The sequence below is a fragment of the Podarcis liolepis genome, assembly GCF_965112155.1.
Source record: "Podarcis liolepis genome assembly, chromosome: 11".
NCBI lineage: Eukaryota > Metazoa > Chordata > Lepidosauria > Squamata > Lacertidae > Podarcis > Podarcis liolepis.
Genome location: NC_139565.1, coordinates 31,602,649 through 31,620,667, shown reverse-complemented (window position 1 = coordinate 31,620,667; position 18,019 = coordinate 31,602,649). Strand labels below are relative to the sequence as shown.

Sequence of the window (18,019 nt, the reverse complement as noted above, 5' to 3'; positions counted from 1 at the left end):
GGCACTGTGAAGATAAGCACAGCACACTAGATTTATCCCCCACAGTTTTTGCCAACCCTGCCTGAGTTGGAAGGTGACTTTCTGAAGCAGGGAGTTTATTTTTGTGTGGGCTTCCTACGTTTGGAACATCAGAGTTCTAAAACATGTAGGAAGCATACATGAGTTCAGTAGGTTTGCATCTTCAATAGGTCCACTTCTGGCTCATGGAGAGTGACAGAAATGGTGAGGGGGTGGAGCTAGAAAGCTCTTCCTCATACCCTGCATGTGTTAAGTTAACCTATTTTCTGGATGCCCAAAGAGGGCTTCCATGTGTCTTTCATGTTATAATTTACAAATCACCCTTCATTCTCATAATTTGAAGAATTTCTTTTCGTAGAAGGCTCATCAAATTGTGAGCCTTGGTATCTTTTGCAAGCATTGGAAGAATTGGGTTGGTGTGGGAGACCATGGTTTAGCCTATCGTGTTCTTATAGAAATAGAGTAGGATGTAATTATTACTTACGATCTAATTCTGTGAATGCTTACTCACAAGTAAGTCACATGAAATTGTGCAAGTGACTCATGTTTTTACAGCACATGTCATGGACTGGATGGATGCAGAGGGGTGGTAGGAGGAACCAGCTGGGGAACCCTAAGGGAAGAAGGCTCAGAGCCCAGGGAATGGTGATGGGACAACATTGAGTGGTCAGAGGAAAAAGATAGAGAAGACTGGGAGGAGGAGGTGTCGGAAGCTGAAGAGGTAACAAGGCTTAGTGAGTAGGAAGATGCTGTGGCAGAAGGCAGTCCAGACTCAAAGGTAGGAGAGGAGCTGGGGCAGGAGGCAGAGATGAGGTAGACTGCAGAAGAGTACAGGAACTCTCCCCATTCTGCTGTGACCAGCTCCCCTCCCCCATGGTCTTGCAGGACCAGAAGAGTTACGAAGAGGGTGGAGCAGATATAAACTCATTGAAGGAGTTTCAGATTGCTTGGGAAGGACATGGGTGGGGAGGAGACTTAAACAAGTGTGGGAAGGCAGGGACCTTCAATCCTCACAACTGTCTAATTGGGGCAAGCTCTACCAGGAAGAGTTGCTGTGCTCACTAGGCCTGGTCTCCTGAGCTGTTTGTTTCTTTGAATAAAGAATTAACTTCACTGATGCCGTGTGAGTTATTACTGACCTGCTCCCGGCAACTGCCCTGATGGCAGCTCACCATGCAAATACGTGGTCAGGAGTTAATTAGATTAAGCTGTTTCAGCTCTCACAGATTTTAATATATTTTTATGCAGTCTTAATTCACTTCAGTTGGAGGCATCAGTATTTCAAAAGTGCTCAGCATGACTAGATCATCCCCCATCATTATGTTACCTTTAAGACCAAAGTGCAGTGCAATTCTACACGTGTCTACTCGGATGTAAGTTCCACTGAGTTCAGTTCATTTTCCTCCCAGGTAAGGTGGGCACAGGATTGCAGCCTAAGTCTGTAAAGATCAGCAGAGAGTATTCAGTATGAGATAATAATTCCTTTGCATGCCAGAAATTTCCATGCAGGCTTTGACTTTAGCATCTTTAAGGAGAAAAGTTTATTTTAGGCACCGTGTCCCCTTCAGACCAGCTGACGTTTATTCAGCACACAGCGTTTACTGTGGCTTAGGGTGTCAGCCATAATTCTAGGTTGATAGTTTGTGAAGAGAAGATGCTATTTTGTCCTGTTTATAAAATGTTATTCTGCAGAGTCACACTCCAAGACTAACAGAGTCTGTCCAAGTATAGTAAAGCCCTTTGGTTTAACTTACTGCCTTCATTAAACTTAGCTTACATTGTCCTAATTATATGTTATCAACAATTAAGAAATGTATCGCATGCCACAGGCCAGCTAAAACATTCTGCGTTCCTGGGTGAACGCCAAGAGAGGTGTCAAGTTCCATATTACCTTGTCATCAGTTGCAGCTCTCGTTTTGCAGTACAGGCAGCAGCTGTGCTAGACAAAATAATCTAAATTCTCACATGTACTTTTTCCCTTTAGGAAACAACTCACGTTGAATTGCATTTCTGGTGGGAGAAAAGTGCTATACCTCAGTGAGCTTGTGCTGAAAACGTATTTTATTTTAATCAAATGTTAACCCATAATCTTTTTTAACTTTCTGATGCTCACTTTCATCCTATCGGGGGGGGGGGACCTCCCCAAACATAACCAGTCCTGACCCATGCTATGTATCTAAGCAGCTATTACATGATCTTTAACTGGTTTGGTGGGAAAATGTACCCATATTTGTTATCAACAAATGATAACAGAACTACAGACTTGCACTAACCACTCATATTGGGATGATCAAAAAGGATCAGTTCCAGTGATACGCCTGACAACAGTCAAAACAAACACACAGACTCTCTCAGCTACTCTAAGCAACCTGTTCGTTGAGCTTCATCCTGATGCACATTTATTCTGATTTAGATACATCGTGGTTACACACCTTCACATTATCAATCTATCCCACACTTCTTAGCAGGTGTGCCGACTCTTAAGGGTGGTGTCTTTGGTCCCCCTCAATATCTGCTGGCAGGGGGCTGAGCCCCTTCAGTATTAAGGGGGGTGGAGGAAGCTGAACACTGCACCAAGTGTGGCACACTTCCATGACTGTCTCCTCCTAAGTGCATGAGAAGAAGCCTCACTATGCCAGCCTCCTCCCGATGAAGCAACGTTATGTGCGTGACCCATGTCACGTACATGTTGTTGCATGTGCAATGCATGACAGCCCTCTCCCCAATCTTGGGCACTCTTTGTGTGCATTTTCTTTGTGCATTTTCCTATCACTTTCCTGTCCTTTAAAAAGTTGATTTATTGTACCAGAGTTATTTAACCCACCTTAATTGTGCAAACCTAAATTTCTGTTTGAATGCTTCCTGCAAAATACTGACAGTCTGGAAGCAACCTCCCCTCATCCCCACATACATAGAGAGTTTGATTTGTATCACTGGAGCTGCACAGTTGCACGAGATCACAGCTCCTCTACTTTGAAATAGAAAACTGCAAATTTCCATTTCACAAGGGAAAAAGGGTGATCTTCTGTGAATTAGTCATTTCCTATATTTACATTGCTTGTGAGCATGGCTTTTGTTTTTGTTGAGGAGACAGTCACTGACATGTAATCAAAATACACTTCGGGTACTTGTTCCCAAAGAGGATCAAGAACTGGCTGTGTGTGTGTGTCATAAAAAGACAGCTTCCACCAATTAAGATCACCCTTCTACCAAGTTCAGACATCACTCTTGCATTCACACCTATAAAGATATGTACAAACTAATGCATGCCTTAATATACACAAGGATTGCATCATTAGGCTATCATTATCCTGCCATTCCTCCAAGTTGCTTAAATAAGACAGCAGAGATTCCCTTTCTCCGCCTTCATCTACACAATAGAAATAGCGTCTGGCCCAAGAACCTCCAGTAAGTTTCATGGCTGAGTGAGGATTTGACTGGCAGGCAGAGCCCAGGCACCTCACATAGACATCGCTAGCTATTTCCTATGACCCAAGCTACTACTCCTAAATTCTTTGGCACTAGCTGCCTGCTCTGTCACTCTGTTCTCTTTCTACCACCCACACAGAAGCGGAGACCTGGGTGGATGATTTAGGAGATACAGCTGCTCAGACTGGTGCCATGAGGAGAAGCTACTGCTTTGCTGCACTTGTGTGTCAAGAGGAGACTGACGATTCAGTGTCTGAGGAGGGGAGCCTTCCAGACCCAGATGCCGACTACCTAAACACATCTCACGATGAGGAGCTGAAGATATTTGTATGTACAGATGTATCTAAATAAATTTAGGGGCGACTCTGTGTTTCAGCGACCACACTAGGACCTGTATTCTGATTTTGGGTTTGCCTTAGTAAACCTCTCTAGCGATCTTTGTTATGTTTACTTCTCAGTTTATTGTTCCTTCTTTGTCCCATTTGGTGTGCTTTTCGTGATCATATCAAATTTGCACACAAACTGATGTGTGTTCGTTTGTTCATTTTAAGTCACTGCAGGGTGAGTTTGAAGTGGGAAGTAAATGGGTTCTGTTATATTTTTTTATTTTTTTAAGAAAAAGGATGATAAAAAGCTTGAGAAGTCGGTATGGTACTGTGAAATAATATAGGGATTTCACAGCTGCTGGGGAGTGGACAACTGCAGACACTCACTATCAGCTGGTACAGGACACTTTTGAGCCTCATTTAGGCATGCTCCTGAATGGTCCTGGGTTAAACCAGGGATGAGGGCATATGGAAGTCCAACCACCAACAAGGGTGGTCTGGAAAGGCTAAAGCTCAGGGGCAGAGCACATGTGAAGGTATTGTGTCTCAAAAACCATCCAGATAGAAGTCTTGACAATGACAATCAGAAGCCACGCCTTGTCTCTACAGCCATCACAATGCCACTGAGAGCTCCTCTAGTTTCCCCTTCCTCTGTGTTAATTTTCGCCTGCCTGAGAAGCCTGCATTAGGCTAGGACCACAAAGGGGAAAAAATACCTTGTAGGATTTAGCACCACATATGAAAAGCAGAAGTCTCCAGACCATCTACTTGGCCTTCTCCAAGATTTTCCTAGAACATCTTTCCCCAGAACAAACTGCTGCTCTACTCTAGGTCTTCATGACTGAGCCTCCTCACAGCACTCAGACCATGACAGCTTAATAAATGGGCTGGGCCAGGAACAGCCAGCACAGTCCCTTCAGATGTTACTGGGCTGCAGTTTCCTTCAGCAGCAGTTCAGTGCTTTTAGTGGGACGCACGTTCTATGACCGACAGATTGCATTGGCACTCAGATGTTCATTCTGATGCACATTGGGAAGCGCCTCAGATTTATGCCCAGTTCACACAAGCTATGGGCCACATGCTGCATGTGTGTCCTGACTGCAGGATTAAAATGAAGCAGAATACCATACACAATTTTAAGGCACTTTTAAGGCACAGATCAGCACTTTCCCAGTCCATGACCAAGTGCCTCTCCCACTTTTTCTAGGAAAACCAACTCTGAATCAGAACAAATTACAATTTAGGTTTTCCACAGAATTGTTTCCAGTGGTAAAGAGATGGCTTTCATGGAGAAATCACCTGGTCAAAACAAACAAACAAACAAACAAACAAACAAACAAACAAACGAGTGCTCAGACACTGAACTTTAAAGTGCAGCCCTGTGTCTAGAAACGTGGTACAAAAAGAAGTCTGGATGAGCCTTAAGTTGTATGCAGGGTTCTCTTACAAACTGCATTCAACAGTGTTGACAGTGGGCAGCCTACTGTCCCCATTTAGCTCCTCAGTGAGGTGTGAATATTTTCAAGATGACACATAGTTTCTATTGGTGTTGCCTCTATGCTTCATCATACTCTGAGAAATGAGCCTTAGGACATTTCTGGATATGTTCCTGATCTCCATAAGCGGCAAAAGTTGCAAACACAGGAGTGCATAAGTGTTGGATCACATCCTGATGTGTGTTGACATACTGATACATATGTTGACATACTGTTATGAGTTTCTGAGGGGGCAGGTAGACTCCCCTAAAACTCTGGATTCAGTAGAGAGCTGGAATTCAAGCAAAGCCCTAAATTCCTGGATCTAGCAAAGGTTGGAAATAACACAAGCCAGCTTCCTCATGAGGTATTCACTTGATAATGGCAAAGTTGTTGACCTAATGAAAGGTAGGCAGATAGGGCTGTCAGTTTGCATTTCTTAGTACAGAAAGTATTGCTCTGATGCGTAGAGATCTTTCCTATTCTGATTAATTCAAGAGTGTTCTGGAAGGTTCTTGTTTGGGTTATTCCTTCTGAGAAGCCGAGTACAGCTGGTTTAAACTGGTTCTGTTATCTTTCAGTCAAGGTCATGCTAACTATAATAAGAGGCCAGAAGGAGCCTGGGTTTTCACTTAATTCTGTTTCTGTCTCTTTGTTCTGGTGTGGTGTTCTGTGTGCTTTGTGCTAAAATTTAGTCTTATTATAAGTATTGTAAGTTTTATTGTAAGTGCTGCAGCTGCATTTCTTATACTGTGTCAATCCTGAATGTATTGGATTTGTGACCATTATGCTCATTTGCCTTCAGTAGCAGTAAAGCTCTGCTGGAAGAAGTATAATGTCTCTAGTCTATTTTTGGGGGGGAACTCTGCATTGTGTTTAAGTCCCCCCCCTCAAGGGACACGACAAGACCATGAGGAGATTCCATGCTAGACAGCCAAATGGGTGAAGCCCCTCCCTAGGCCCTGGTTTTAGGTATTAAGACAAAAGGCCCATGTTCCTTTTTTAAAGGATTGCAGTTAACAGCTACGAGTTAGCAAAACTGGGATGGGTTGTAAAAGGAGGCAGAGAGCATGGCTGATTTCTGTTTTGCATCCAAGGCTGCTGGCCCTAAAGGGAAGCAAGAGGTGCACTTGGAATGTAATGCTGGGAACCCCTCCATTGTCGGCTCAGGTTGTATATCTGTGTAAATAAACCATATATCATAAAGACACCACAGTCTCCCCATTTCCAGGGAATAAAGTGGGTTTTATTATTTATTTATCTGAGACATTTATATACCACTTAATTGCTCACATTTGTAAGAGGTGAACATAAAAACAATTCACAGTAAATAGGACACTCAAACAATAGAAATGTTTCACAAAACTAAACACTACTTTAAAATGTCTGCTGCAACAAGAAAATCTTAGTCATACACCTGAAGTTCAGCAAGACTGTCAACAGTGTTCTAACAATGATAATGGGAATTCTGAAAGAAGCCCTGTCTCTTTATAACAATCCAGGTAAGGTGGTAGATTTCAAGGAAGGATATCAATGATCCCCCCCCCCTTCTCACGTTCCATCACAGCACTAGTTAGATAGCATCATATTGTTTTCAAGTGTTGCTGTTCTATGTCTATAATTTGACACCATAAGAAAGTGTAACATGCTGTCATGTAATTTCATGCAATTTATTGAGAAGTAGGAGACCTGTTTTCTGATAGCATGAGCTATTGTGGAACAGCCTTCCACTGGTTAATGAGGTTACCAAATGCCACCAATCTCCCCTTTTGATTCTTTGACCAATTTACTTGTCATCTTGATGAAACTGTAATACTAAGGAAGGAAGAAAAAGTTAGTGAGAACACAGACAAACTTTTTAATATAAAGAAGGATCAGAATATCATGTCTCCGGGCACTGAACTTTGAGTCTTCTGATTAATAGGGTCTGCCCGCACATACTGCAAAATGAATTGCCAGCTAGCTAATGAAAGCAAATAGAAAATAGTTTATGGTTATCATTGTGGGGAAGATGTACAGCATTCCAATTCAGATGTTGCACAATAAGGGTGGGTAGAAGATTCCTGGAAACTGTAGGTTGCTATGGGTGCTTCTGGGGGAAGCCAGGACTCTTAAAGTGATATGAGTGCTTTAGGTGTATGGTGTGCATGTGATTTTCATACAGTCAACTTTCTGGCTCTGATTTAACCCGTGTTCATCAAACTGAAATCCTTTTAAAGTCAACAGAACTTAAGTTAGTTTTATGGCTTATTCCATACCTTTCCACTGAATGGAGAAGCTTCCTATACATAATGCCTGGATTTGATATTCCAATATCTTTGCTTTCCTTCTGATTGTTGATGTTAGTCTGATGACTATATGACTCCTGTTTGTGCAAAGTTTCAAGAAAACAGCCTGCCACTCGACTTCATTGTTGGCAAGATGCTGGAAAGGCTTTGTCACATCTCAAGAGACTCAGACACTAATCTTCTCCTGTTTTTGCTGCTTATCTGAAGCCTAAAAGAAACATTCAAAGTATTTTGCTTGTTTTTAAAAAGCTACACCAAATCTTCTCCATCACAAATAGGAAACATCCCTGCAACTACTAAGCTATCCCTCAGGCCGCTTTGAAAGCATCAGTTCTCATAGCCTTCTGAGGATGATAGGTTTACAGCGGTCTGTGGAATATTCCTGATGCTATTAATCTCCAGGCAGTTTTCAATAAGAGCATTGAAGAAACTGCTCTCCAACATATAACGTAATTAATTAAAAGAACATCTTCACACAAATGCTGTGACATCAGCTGAATAAGAAAAATGAACAAGATGTTTAAAAATTGACATAGCCTTTGTATTGGTTTTGTGGACATCTTTCTCACTACATACATCAGTTAGCAATATCTCTTTCAGCAACAGAAACTTCATTATCACATCTAATTCTGGTTGTGCAGCAGATTAAGCTTCTGAACAGTTTGTGGCTCTGACTTTCCCCCCATTTGTGAAAGCACAAAGAAAAGAATTGATAATAATTGAAAAGAAGTAGAGAACAAATAAGTATTCATAGCAGAAAGCTAAATTTATCCCCTTGGTGGACAGTCAACAGCAAGCACCAATGCTTTTGGCAACCAAGAATATGTTGCAGAAGAAGACGTCATTTTCTCATCCCCTGAAATATTCTGCATTGTCGATACAGGGGTAATTTTTGTACCAGTGGCAGACCTGTCTCAGACCAGTGGTGGAACTGTTGCCTCATTCAGCATACAGATTTAAAACTGAGCAAAGAAAAGTTTTTCCATTGTCCTCGTATCATTTAAATGGAATCACAAACACAACCAACGGTTGTGGGACCTGTAGTTTGTTAAAGGTGGTGAGAGTTGTTAGGAGAACCCAATTGTCCTCAGGAAACTACAATTTTCAGAGTTCCCTGGAAAGGGGGATTGACTATTAAACCACTCTGAGAATAGATATGAATACTCAGAGGTGATAGTGCAAGACATTATCTGTCTTTCTGAACCTTCCCAATGATAGGATCCATGACATGAAAAGGATCTCTAATCAGCTCCTTGTCACTTTGAATAATGACTTGGTTCCATGTGATGTGTGGAAGAAGACCACACAGAAGTTAATCACAGCAATTAATGTCTTGACAACTTTGTTATGCTACCCGGAAGACTAAGAGTAAATCTGTATTATGTAAAAACCGGAGACCCTCTGAGAACCTACTGTGAGATTATTCCAAATGTACTAAATATGGATTTGCTTCTTTGCGGCTTTCTAAAGAGGAAAGGGTTTCACAAGCACCCAGTGACAGATATTACCCACGAGTTGTTTGCATATAATGTGAATTCTTTTTTACATTAGTTCATTATGGCTCGGGTTTTAGTGTAAGCATTTCCCCCTTACAGTTTTTTCCAGGTTTTTAAAAATATATTTAGAATTATATAGATTCCCACAGTCTTGGGCAGGAAGTCACAGAATTTTCAAAAGATGATGAGGCCTTAACCAAGGTTATATTTTCAAATTTATATTTTCAATTGCATATATGAAATTAGACATTACATATCAGTTGCATATATGAAATCAGATCTTAAATATCAAAGGCATATTGAGACATTCTTGAGCAACCTCGTCTAAATAATGAGTAGCTTTGGACTTGAATATTCACTTACATTCATATTTTGATTCCTTTCAGCCTTACATCTCTGACATCGTACAAACCAGTACCATCGATTTGTGATGGTATGTTACTACACATTCTAGTGACTGGAATAGACTATTAGGTGGTGGCTACTGAAATAGAAGTACAATGATGAATGAACAAGTGTCTATTTGCAGGATTGGGTTTCAGTGAACTGCATGTCTCCATCAATGCATATTCACTAAGAATGAGGAGAAACCCAGTTTCTGCTCAGTATATTTCATTGTAGAGAACCTCTGCCCTAATAGAGAATTTGTCAGCCTTTATGTATGCACAAAATGCTGGTATGTGCAGGTATGAAGACACTGTCTAGCCCTGCCCCTCTGGTCACTACATCTATGACAGCTGCAATCTCCTACCCAGGCAGCTTCTGATGATGAGTAATGCGCTCTTCATAGCAGCTACAGTTTAAGAAAAGAGTTCTCACCATCACCATTTATTTGTCTGCCATCTTTCCTTTGGAAACTATGCTCAAAGTGGTTCATAGCATGGAGGGGCAGGGTATCACATGATCCACCAAGTTACAAAATCTAACAAAATTTAAACGAACAATAAGATACTCAGAGATATTAAAAAGCCCAGTTGGTTAGAACACTGCTGATAACAACAAGGTTGCAGGTTCGATCCCCGTATGGGACAGTTGCATCTTCCTGCATTGCAGGGGGTTGGACTAGATGCACTTTTGGGTCCCTTTCAACTCTACAATTCTATGAAATCTGTGAAATCACAAGGCGTTCTTTGAATCCTCCTTTCCTCTTACTTTGCTTATGTTTATCATATAGATGAATGATCTTTATGCACGTGTATTAGGAATGTCAATGCCCTTCATGCAACGTGTATGGAATTATTTTACTAAAATGTGAGGGTCTCTTCCCAAGGGTTGGAGGGACATTTGCAGTGTTCCCCCTACGATTGCTGCCATTCTTGGGCACCTTCCGCTTTCATTTACGGTAAATGGTCCCTGCTTCCCCGAATCCCGCCTCTTCCTACTCCCCTCCTACGCCGAGTCACATTTGGTAGCCAACAGCAGCAGGCTGTATTTATTTGGTTTGCAAATGGTTGATCTTTCCTTGTCTCGGATGGGTTGCTTCATGTCCGGAATTTGCTTTTTCAAGATAATCTTGGCGGCTACAGAAGCCCTATTGTGTAACCCTTTGTGGTCTTCTGGAAAGCACTTTTTTTTTAGGATGAGGGTTGGTTTTTTTGTTGGTGGTGTTTTACCTACGCTCATTTTAATTTTAAAACCAGAGCTTGTTTGCTAAGGGGTGTTAGGTGTTATATAAATCACCAAATGGTGTCAAGAAAGGTCTACAGGTATTGCTTACTTGTGCAAAGAAACTTATTACATTATTCAGTACTTTTACACATACACCAGCTATTTATAAATATCCTATGCTTCACAGGAAATTGTTTGGTTTTGGGAACAGTCTGGCAGTTCTGAAATGGAGAGCTAGCAAGAATGCAAACACAACATATCCCTCTCTCTGCATATATTTAGCTATTTGCATCATGACTGTATGAGTATCACTGTGATTGATATCAGTGTCTTAATTCTGTCAGTGTCTTAAATCCTGGCATATTATCTGTCTTAAGAATCTCATGTGGTTGCCGCCATCATAATGATCACCACCACCCCACAGTTTAAGAGGCCATTGATTGTTTAATTAGCCAAAGGCCTGGGAGAAGAGGAATAGTTTTGCCTGGCACCTTAAAATATGTAATGAAGGTGTCTGGCAAACCTCCCCGGGGAGAGCATTCCACGAGCAAGGTGCTACCACAGAAAAGGCCCATTCTCATGTTGCCACCCTCTGAATCTCTCACAGAGGAGGCACAGAAAGAAGAGCCTCAGATGATGGTCACAGGGTCACTTCATATGGGGAAAAGTGGTTCCTGAGGTATTGCAGTCCTGAGTCATTTAAAGCTTTATAGGTCAAAACCAGCACTTTGAATTGGGCCCAGAAATGAATTGGCAGCCAGTGCAGTCCCACCATGATTGGTGCAATATGTTCAAACCATCTTCCTGGTGAGCAACCTGGCTGCTGAATTTTGCATCAGCTGAAGTTTCCGAACCGTCTTCAGAGATATCCCTGCGTATAACCCATTGTATAGTTTAACTTGAAGGTTACCAGAGCATAGATGACAGGAATTAGGCTATTCCTGTCCAGTTGGGGGTATAGCTAGGTCACCGGTTGAAGCTGATGGAAGGCACTCTGTGCCACTGAGGCCACCTGAGGCTCGAGTGACAGCAACAGATCCAGGAGGACCTGCAAGCTATGTACCTGCTCCTTCAGAGGTGGTGTAATCCCTCAAGAGTAGTCAAACTTCCATCCATCTGGTCTAAGGAACCACCCACTAACTGTGCCTCAGTTTTATCTGGACTGAGCTTCCATTTACTGACTGCCATCTAGTCCATTATTGAGGCAAGACGGTATATCCACTGCCACACCTGCAAATGTAAAGGAGAAGTAGAGTTGTGTGTCATCAGCATATTGCGGTAATTACATTAATACTGTCCCACAGCCCAGGACCCAGGGCCAGTTTTTTTGGACTAGGGGGCATAATTCTCATGTCATGAGACAAGCCCTTAGTTGGGATATTCAAAAAGTGTTTCTGCAGCCATGACATCTCGTGACATCTAGCTTAGATTACTGCAATGTGTTCTACATCAGACTGTTCTTGAACATGGTTCAGAAGCTTCAACTGGTTCAGAATATGGCAGCAGTTAAACCCAGCTGCTTTGTTATTTTTAAGTGGAAGTTATGTTCATCACATGCAACAGAGGAATGCGTATTTGATGTGGTTTGTGATATGTTTCCACTGTGGCCTTCAACACTGCACAAGTTGCACCGCTGCTGCTCTTGAACATTAGTAGGAATGACTTACTTCGAGGAAATTAAAGGATTGATTAGCACAAACCTATATCATGCCAGGCCCTTGGCTAAATCAGGCATTGAAAGCTGCTGGTGATCTTGGAAGGAATAATGGCAGGAAGCATTAACCAACAGAAAACATTTTCCCAGACTGAGTATGCATTATATTTATGCCCAGAATGTGAGCTAAAGTAGGGGCAGAAAGTTCTGTGTATTGTATGTGCATGTCTATATGTATACATGTGTGAATATAGATACACACACACACACACACACAGTGCAGTGTATAATGGCCACATTTTGCATGCATATATACATGTGTATGTATGCCTGAATATACGCACAGATACAGATACATATACATATTCTAAAATCAATCAATCAAGATAGAACATTAAAAATTACCATGCCTGATGCATATATGGAACAACACATTGTGAGAATGAATAGTCAACTTAGGTACTACCAGCAATACCTGTGACAAGCTAGAGAAGGTGGAGATGACTTTCCCACCCATGTAGCTCGACCACTAGTGATTGCTCTCAGCCCATCCACTATTGATGGATTCCAACTCTGGTAATTTCAATATGTATTATTATTATTATTTATTTATTTATTGTTGTTGCAGACTAGGGATGGGGACCTCCAGATGTCATGGGACTCCAACTCTCATCATTGTCTCATGGACAATGGTCTAGGATTGTAGGAGGTGTGGTCCAAATTGAGGGTCACAGGTTCACCAACCCTGATGTAGACAATAGAAGTAGAATTGCTGATTCACGCTAGCATGGTGAGTTGAAGACTTGGGGTGGGATGGATGAGATCTACTGTGACTCTCCTATAGATAGTGTGATCTTACAAATCAATCATCTTTTAGACACATTGCCGCAATATGTATTTCTGTTTCTGTTCACTGGAAGGCCAGAAATCATTGGGGGTCCCTGGCTGCCTTGATCTTTTAAAAGTTTGCTCTCTCCTGTTGAGGTTTCTAAAGCATTTATTCACTTCAATTTTTTTGTGCTGGATCAATTTACACAGGCCAGGCAAAGGGTAAAAGCTTTCCCCTTTCTTCTTGTACTTTATTTGCTCCTTATACTACCACACACTGCTCAAGAGAATGTAGCTGCCTCACAAACCTTAGATAGCAGCATGATAGGATCACAGTGGATGGGGGGGGAATCAAACTGTAAGTTCAAAACTGGAAGGGCAGGAAAGCACCTACAAAACTGGGAGGTTTAGCTGCAGAACAAGATGGGTGGCCACTGTAAGCCCCAAGAGCTTATCAATAGCTTAGCCACAGGCCAAGCCACAGGCCAGAGGAAGATCTGAAGTTGCAAGCTCTGTTAAGATGTTCACCAAGAAACTACACCTTTTTTGGCAAGGGAATTGACACAGCTCTGAATGCCTTTTGGTAAAGGATTCAAAAGCCTAGAGGGGAAAATAAGGGCTATTGCTACAGTAAGGCACTTTTATTCAGTCCTTTTAACTGCACAGCTTCCTCTAGGTACACTTTGTACTCCCAACTGCTTCATGTAATGCATCAACATATCCTGAATGTGTAACGGCGTAGAACAAAAATGGGCTCTGTTTGGGGGGCTACCTCTGGCTCATGGGTCTGGAAATGAGCTCACCTGCATGGCTTCTCACCTTGGTAGCTTCCAGACTGTATTTTCAGGAGGGATTCAATCACATACTGGCAAATTGAGGTCGCATGATGAAAATGGATTTGGAGTTCTGGCACACACAACAAACCTCTCCCAACACCCCAACACCCCAATATCAGTCTTTTTCTTTTTTCTTTTTGAAACAGTTTTTATTTGATTTTACAGATATATATTTATAACAAAACCAAATACATTCCATATAAAGAGATTTCTCTGAATTTCAAGACTTCCCTCCATGGGTCCTGCAAATTATATCATAATCTATATTTTATATCTATCCATATTGTCCATAATATTTGTTATATTACAAGTGAGGTTGAAATCCTGCTAATGTTGTCATCTGCTTACAGCAGTCTCCTAAGTAAATTATAAATTTTCCCCATTCTTTCTTGAAGCTTTTGTCTTCTTGGTCCCTGAGCTTTCTGGTCAGTTTTGCCATTTCGCCGTAGTCTAACAGCTTGGTTTGCCATTCCTCTCTGGTAGGGATTCTTTCTTCTTTCCATCTCTCAACATCGGTCTTTTTCAATAAGGTAAATGATACAATGGCTCAATTTAGTTAGAAGAACAGAGATCATTTGTACTTGTAAGTGTATCTGTATCTGCAAAAGCCTACAAGCTGTATCAATATCTGGAACTGTTTTACTGAGCCTTATCTTCTGCAACTGTTAACTATCTGTACCTTAGAAAAAGAAAAGAAGAAAAAGAAAATGCCCTGGAAATTGTGAGATTTGACCCAACTCTCAGTTCTTAAGTATTGGGGTTGCTCCAGTGCCAAGAGGATGTTAGTAGAAGGGATTATTCCTGAACAGGATGTATCCCAAATTGTGTAGAGGGCATGGGACAAGACACACCAGTCCCATCTCCAGTAACCCAGCATGCATCATTCCCACCTTCACCCCCCAAATCCTCCCAACTACAGGTAAGCATGTTCAGACCCTTCAGACCTTCCTGCTCAATGTAGGAAGGTCTCCAGGAGTCATGGGATGTTCAGGGTTCACTTGTGTGCACAGCCTGTAGCTATCTTCACACATTTGATGTGTGTGTCTGAAGAGTGCTACATTCTAATGTCAACTCACTCCCCAACTTGGCTCTATGCCCCTAGTAAAATAAGTTTCCTGTTGCTACCTCCATCAGCCCGACAAGCTCATTCTCCCTGTCATAACTGAATAAAAAAGTCTATGCTGTATTTATTGTTACAATGGTCAGTTTTCAGTAAAAACCACTAAAACAAATGGTTATGCACATTTCAACGTACTCCAAAAGGAAAAATGAGAGCATGCTGGCCTGAGCATCATTCCAAGGCAGCAAAAAGTTTCCTTAACTTGTGACCAAAGAGAAATGAATATGAACATTTAATTTATTAACTTTGCTCCTTAGCACTTGGGCAGAAATAAAATACCTCTCAAAAACATTCCCATTAGAAATTTAACTGGAAAAGCCATTTCTGCAAGAATTAGTTATGTTTCTAGAGGGGTTGTCTCCCCTTCCACTTCTTGCTGCTGAAGAGGAATATTCGAGGAGAGGAAATAAATCTAGTGAAGGAAAGAAATGTATGACATCAAAATTAAAGAGGGAAGAAAAACTGTGGGCTACAGCACTGGAAAGTTTCCATGTGATTGCAGTCTCATTAGTATATTGATGAGCAGCTGGAAATGGTGGTCTTCTTCCTTGAACCAGCCACCTACCACTACTGTTTGCTGTTTATATTGGCCATCCCGCATCCACACCATCCAGAGATAGTAGCTGCTCTGTGGCTGTGTGAGTCAGTGAGAGAGATGTTCTTATCTTAGGAGTGAAAAGGTGATCATGTTTGTGCTTGTGTGCATGTGTGAAAAGTATCATGGATTGGTTGGATGCAGAGGAATGGTGGGATGAGCTAGCTGGGGGATCACCAAGGGAAGAAAGCTCGGAGTCTGAGAAGTGGTGTGGGACAGTGATGAGCAGTTAGAGGGAGAAGACTGAGAAAAGGAGGTGTCAGAAGCTGAAGAGGTCACAGGGCTTTGTGAGCTGGGAGAGTCTGTGGCAGAGAGAAAGCAGGAATCAGAGGCAGAAGCTGAGGAGGGAGGCCAAGAGGCAGAGATGAGTTAGGCTGATGAAGAGTCACGGGTTTTTCCTCTTCCTACTGCAACAAGCTCCCCTCCTGCCCTGTCTCTCAGAACCAGAAGTAGAAATAGGTTTTTTTAATAATAATTTTTATTGAGTTTCCCCTATTTATCATAATCACATTCTGTTACATAATTCTATAACCTAAGACATTGCTCAAACTGAGCATTGACCTCCTTCCCTCCCTCTTTCTGACTTCCAAACATCTTTACTAAATTCTTAGCATTTCTATAGCCACTTTTTTTTACCTTCTATCTTCTTTTTATATTTCACCTCATTATATGTAAATCAGTTCCTTATATTCACATTACAAAACATTTCAGCTCAAGCCTACAAACGTTTTCAGATGTTTACAATGTTCTTTCTTATAAAATATAAATTTGCTCAAGTCCTTTTGAAACAGTTCATTGTGCTGATTCCAGATCTTCCCCGTCAACTTTGCCAATTCTATGTATTCCACCATCTTGATCTGCCATTCTTCCAATGTTGGAAGTTCCTGCTTCTTCCATTTCTGAGCCAGAAGTATCCTTGCAGCCATCCTTGCAGGACTGAAATAGGTGGGGCAGCATCAGACTTCACACAGGCTCTGATTGCTGGAGAGGAGGGGACTGACTGCTATGGGGAAGCAGGGACTTTCAGTCTCAGCAACTTATTTTCATGGATTAAGACGACCAGGAATGAGCTGCTGTGCTCATTAGGTCTGACACTCAGCTCAGTCTGTAGGGATTGTGTTTTTGCTAACCAAGAGTTAACTGGAGTTTCAACTGTATGATTACTGACCCACTTGCTCTTGTGACAAAGAGTGTCACTATGAAAGGGAGAGGCTTGCAATGGGAACATGTTTTCTACATGTTTAGTTGCTTTACAATATAATGCATATTATGACCACTTGTAGTCTATGGCTAAGTTGGCTCACTTTCTTGAGTGATTTGCTATCTTGATACCTCTGCTATGCGTTCTCTTGATTTATAGCCTGTGACTTGGCTCACTTCCTTGAATTATCCACCTTGCATGGTTTTTGAGCTCGCTTTATGAATTCTCTGCTTGTCCTCCCTGATAGAAACTCTCTGTTTTGGTGCTTCCTCCTTGTAAAACTGACAAATAGTTTCTAGATTTTTTCCCCTGAGTACCCAATTCTTGAATAATATACTCCATATTTGCGATCTGAGGAGTAGACAAGCTTAGCCGCAGACGACTAAGTTATGCACTCTTAGGTCTTGCTTTATGCTTGTGAGACAGCTGTAGTCTGGATTGTGTTAGAATGATCTGCGTTTGGTTTTCAACCACGTATGCATGTACTGCTTGGATTTTGTGAACCTTAGCCCATCATAATGTTTTCTGTATTCTCTGCTCCTTTAACCCTGGGCTTCATCCCAGTCACAGGGGGCTCTGTCCTTTAATTCTTGAACTCTGTCTCCAGAGCCACATCTTTCTCTGCCTTCTGAACCCCCTGGCCCATGGACTAAAATTGTTGTCTTCCATGCGTTGGCAACCCTAGAGGTTAAAGTGATCCACTATGATGGTGAAAACAGATGTCATAGCACAAAGAGTTGAAGAGCACTGTCACTACATCCCTGAGCCCTGAGGTGAGCCTGGCTTCATCCTACCTTTGCAGCTCAAATGACATACATATATGTTCCAAAGATTTTTCTTTGCGGGAGTGGGGTATTTATTGGCAACATCACAGGAGCCAATGAGTTGGTTGCATTCACAGCTGGAAGTGACATAAGTATTTACACACACACACACACACACACACACACACACTGACTCAGCCATTTTCAGCTAGATGCTGAATTTGGATTATCCTCTTCCATGTAGCCACACTACTCTAATAATGGATGTCCACATTAGTAGCACCCATTCATGGGCTCCCATTGTGCAAATGGAGCTGAAATGAACTTTTAGTATCACACATAAACATCCATAGTTCACTTTAAAACTGTTTCCTGTATTGT

General features: G+C 41.7%; 1 long non-coding RNA gene across 2 annotated transcripts in view; it reads left to right on the top strand.

The window, feature by feature from the left end:
* Positions 1-13,078, top strand: part of LOC310688766 — an 82,158-nt gene extending 69,080 nt beyond the window's left edge. Inside the window, exon 4 of one of the 2 annotated variants that reach the window (XR_014517159.1) lies at positions 12,923-13,078. This is a non-coding gene — a long non-coding RNA (uncharacterized lncRNA). Of the gene's footprint in view, positions 1-3,586; positions 4,383-12,922 lie in introns of those variants that run through there. The other variant, XR_014517160.1, reaches the window with a different exon arrangement.
* Positions 13,079-18,019: the final 4,941 nt, after the last annotated feature.